Here is a 5,033-nt window from a genome sequence, read left to right as displayed (position 1 = left end):
TTTCTATCTTTGTTCGGATCTATCCTATCGCTATCAAGTTTTACTTTTGATAATAAAAGTTGTTTAGGACATACGGCATGTGACCTTGTTTGTGTCTTAATCTTGCTCTTGGAATCACATCCAAGGGAAACCTCCCCCGACATTGGATCAGGACATTTAAATTGGCGTCACAGACAGGATCCCTTGAAGTGAGCGTGCCGTTTTGTTTTTCAAATACGTGAAGCCTCTAAGGAAAGTAAGGGGTGTGGGTCTGTGTTTGTAACTTACGTGCTGCCTTCCTGAGAGGACCGCTTACCTTTGTTTTTCAAATATGTGAGACCTCTCAGGAAAGCAAAGGGAGGTGAGTTTGTGTTTGAAATTTACGTGGTGGCTTCCTGAAACAATTGCTTCCCCGCTTTGTATAAGATGCGTGCTACTAAAACTGTCCCTTCGGGGAGAGAAACTTTGTTTGGGTTTTTGGAAAAACACGGTGCGTGACCCTCTGTACCCAGAGTGGACTGGGCTCAGGGAAATCGGTATAATTTGCAGAGTGTGGTTGATTGGACGAGTGCTTTGCAAAAACATGTGAGCGTAAGATCAGGAAGAGGGAAAGCGATTGTTTGTGCTGTTCTCGGTGCCAGTTTGGCCGCTGCTGTAGAGGCGAGGGAGCACTGTCGCGTTGAGGAATCCCAAATTGTTGAATCCCTCCAAAACCTCGTTCAGTCCCTTCAGGGGCAAGTGGTGGAATTAAAAGAACAGCTTGAAGGAGAGAGAGACCAGGTAAAACATCTGCAGACTGCTCTTGAGGAGCAACTCCTTGCGGGCACTGCCCACGAGGAAATATCTCCAATATCAGAAATTGGTTATCCTTTTGATGACTTACAGGCAATGAGAGAAAAAGCAGAGAAATTGGAACCGCCCTAGCTGCGACCCTTGGTTAAGACCAAGTGTATTTACGATGATGATCAGGATCAGTTTCCCCAAGTCACAACCAAGGAGATCCCCTATACCGCCACCGAGTTGGCAAAGTTAAAAAAGGATTTTGGCCGAAGTCCTAGGGAGCCAGAGTTGGAGTATGTGTGGAGAATATCATTACCTGAGGGGGATCAGATTTTGTCAAGTGAAAAGGAGGCGGAGGGGTATTGGGGACCGGGAGTATTTTTGACTACTGGGAATCACCGCGTCTCTTGGTCTTTAACCCAGCGGGCAGCCTATTGGGAGGCGGGTTTGAACCCCTTGGAGAGGGGGGATCCCTTCGCAATCATGAGAACTGTTGATCAATTTGTGGCAAGTGTGCATAAGGCAGCTTGCTTGCAGATGATGTATGATCGAAAGTTGGAGCCTAGGCAGGAGTCCCCGATCATGATGTCGGTAGACCCTGAGCGAATGACTCCTCTTATAAGAGGACTCCCCGATTCCTTAAAGCCGATTGGTATAAAATTACAGGGGAGAATACAGGCAATGCCTCAGGGGGAAAGAGTTGCAGCTGCTTTAGAAGGACTTACGCTCGACCGGCACTGCCAGCCCCCGGATAGGAACACGTGGACTTGGGGGGAGGTAGCACAAGAATTGATGAATTACAGGCGCATGTATGGCCCCATTAACCTTCCAGCCACTAAAACACACTCTAGAGGCCTGAGGCGAGCTGAAGTAAAAATGGTTCTGCTCCCTGGGATGATAGAACACCCCTTGCTAAACCACCTGGAGGGAGGGACATCCCAAATAAGCGCAATAGTCTGTGGTCAAAGGGAATGGCAAAAGGGAATTCTATGTGACTTAATGGATGGATTGCCAACTGACAAGTTAGAATACCTGGTGTCGGGATGGCCCGATAAACTGGCAGATAAAGAGACGGGTTCTAAAAATAGCACCTCCAGTGCACCCTCTTTGATCGGCTTACCAGAGACAAATGTTCCTCGAAATTCAGCAGGAAATGAGATTCTTTGCCCTCTGATGGTGAGCAGGGAGGCGAAGGTGGGTATGTGGAAAGAACAAATGGCTTGTTGAAGTGCTTTCTTAAACCGCACAAGCCAGGATGGGCTGAATGGCTGTGGGATGCAGTGACTAGTGTCAACAGTCGTTGGGGTATAAACAGGTGCCTGAAAATTACCACATTCTGTCCAAAGGCCCCGACCGTTATGCCAGCCTTATATGGCCCTGATCATCCTAAAAATCCCTTGCATTTTCCAGGCCAACTAGTTTCGGTCGAACTCCCCGCTGTGGGAGCTGTACCCCTGGCACTGGAAACTCCAATGAATAAGTATGCCTGGAAGGCAAAAGATGCTCACGGGAAGGAATATAAGATTAACATGAGGTGGATTATTCCATCTTTCTAACAACAACCTACCGCCGGTCCCTTAAAACAGACCGAGTTTGGTTGCTTTTCTTTTTCAGGTGGAGGTTCTGAAGCCAGCCAGAAGGAATACATGAAACTGCAGATTGTCTGCGTGGTTTTGTTGGCGATTTCTTTGTTAATATTCATAGGGTGTTTGGTATAGCATTGTAAATGATGTTTTGGTCAACCATTATCACTGTAGTATCTGGGGAAGCTCCTGTGCTCCCTCCTTTCTGACTCGTCATGGCAAAATGAATTTATTGTTCTAGGTCAACAAGTAGCTGATACCTTTAATCTTACTAATTGTTGGGTATGTGGAGGGCCATTTGGTCTAGAAAGATGGCTATGGACCTCCGTCCCCCTTTCTCCTAAATGGTTAGTGAGTAATTACAGTAAGATCAAAAATGATTCTTATTGGAGTGAGGACACACAGCCCTGGACAATACAATACCCGACCCGAGGTGAATATTGTCTAAATTGAACATAAGAGGGTGGTATTTTTGTAGGAAATAGCAAATGTAATTGGACCTATACATAAGGAAACCATTGTCTCATTGAGGGCTGTAAGACAATGTTTAACTACAATAATGAATCTTTTATACCTCGTGAGCTGGGATGGGTCTGGGTGAATGAGACAGGGCACTGGAAAATATTTCCTTCCTCAACTTTTGAGCCACGGGGTGGTGCAAGGGACTGAACTGTAGAACATTTGTCTCAAAGATTGCTTGTCTAAGTGAAGAATCCTCTGAATACGATGGGAGTGGCTGCGGGACCACAGGGACCTCCGGTGTGCAGGGCTCAGTTGGGGTCAACTGAAGGCCGCGAGAGACCCCACACTAGCCGCAGTCGCGAGGAGCATGTGTGCATGTGCAGCCGCGTGCTAGCCGCGTGCTAGCCGCGTGCTAGCTGCGTGAAGAGCGAGGTCGGAGCTGCGTGAAGCGTATGCGCGTGCGCGGGAATGTAGCGATGTGCAAGTACCTGCTGTTACCATGGAAACTGCAGCCCTTGAGTGAGGATAAAAGGGGCTGCCAAGACAAGCCCTGGCACAATCATCCACTGCTGAAACTGAAACCCCATGAGATTTGGACCCCAGCACGATCGCCCACCGCCAAAGCACTGAGAAATTGGACCCTGTCATGGTTTAACCTGGCAGGCAGCCAAATACCACGCAGCCGCTCACTCACTCCCCCCACTCCCAGCGGGACGGGGAGAGAATCGGAAGGGTAGGAGAGAGAAGAACTTGTGGATTGAGATAAAGACAGTTTAATAGAACAGAAAAAGGGAAGATAATAATGATAATGATAAAATATACAAAATGAGTGATGCACAATGTAATTGCTCACCACCCGCGCTGACCGATAACCAAGTAGCGATCGGTACTTCCTGGATCACGCCTACCACTCATATACTGAGCATGACGTCACATGGTATGGAATACCCCATTAGCCAGCTGGACTGGTTGTCCTGATTACTTTCCCTCCCATCTTCTGTACCTGGCTCAGTCAGTAGGCACAGGAGCTGTCCTTGGACTAGGAGGATACTTAGCAACAACTGAAAACATCAGTGTGTTATCAACATTCTCCTCATACTAAATCCAAAACACAGCACTAGGAAGAAATTTAACCCTATCCCAGCCGAAACCAGGACAGACCCCTGGGATGTCGCACATCCATGGTGGTGACTATTGTTGCAACTCTGTCCCAAATGCTTGCTTGATTTCTATCTTTGTTCGGATCTATCCTATGGCTACCAAGTTTTACTTTTGATAATAAAAGTTGTTTAGGACATACGGCATGGGACCTCGTTTGTGTCTTAATCTCGCTCTTGGGATCATACCGAAACCTCTCCTGACATTGGATCAGGACAGGGTGTCAACTCTGGACTGTGGGGGTGCGGTTCTCTGGGACAGACTGTTCCTTCCCCTGGGTCTTTAACTTGGGTTCCCACTTGCTGTTGGGCTCGTGTGCTCTGCTGAGCTTGTGCAGATGGGCCTGTGATGGACCAATGGCTCCTACGACCGGTCTGGGAGTAGCCCAGCAGGGTATTATTTGGGCTCCCCCTCCTGCTTCTGTTCCTCTAGGCTTCCTTGTGTGCATGGAGATGAGCTTTTTAGCAGACAACCTAAAAATTCATTCTTGAATGTGATGTTCTTCCTTACATAATTGTGGCGCCCATTCTTTAATGTTTAGGAAATACAGACTGAAAAGGCTGGGGAAAAAAACAGGGCAAAGAGATAGAAATGGCATAAGTGGGTGAGGAATGCAAACTGCAAGTGTAACCAAGGAACCTTGAAAAGTATAGTGTACAAGTTAGAGTAGCCTTGGACGACACAAACTTCTGTACTTAGCGTTTATATAGTCAATAACCTCAATTGGCATTGACCTTGGGAGCAAAATGGGGCAATATTTTCACTTCGGTGAACTGTTATTGGAGAGTTTCTCTAGTGTATTAGGCACAAACATGCATTCCATCAACATCAAGTACATGCTATCTATTTCATCAATTTTCTTTTATTTTGTGCTAACATTGTTACTGTAGTCAGTACAGGGAAAAAGAATACTTTGTCTAAGTGTTAACTTCATCTCTGGTGTAATACTATTGAAATCAACTGACTTTGCTCTATTTTTTCTTTGCAGGAAGCTCCGGACATTTATTTTACCGTAATAAAATAGACTATATCACTAAAAAAAAAAGGTTACTTTATTTTTATTATTTTTAC

The 5,033-nt window shown here is 46.3% G+C and overlaps 1 pseudogene; it reads left to right on the top strand.

Moving 5' to 3' along the window:
- Positions 1-405: 405 nt before the first annotated feature.
- LOC142078661 (uncharacterized) lies at positions 406-1,986 on the top strand (annotated as a pseudogene).
- The last annotated feature ends 3,047 nt before the right edge of the window (positions 1,987-5,033 follow it).

The sequence above is a fragment of the Calonectris borealis genome, chromosome 1 (assembly GCF_964195595.1).
Source record: "Calonectris borealis chromosome 1, bCalBor7.hap1.2, whole genome shotgun sequence".
Lineage (NCBI taxonomy): Eukaryota > Metazoa > Chordata > Aves > Procellariiformes > Procellariidae > Calonectris > Calonectris borealis.
Note: the sequence above shows the minus strand (reverse complement) of the source record. Positions and strands in the feature narration are given on the sequence as shown.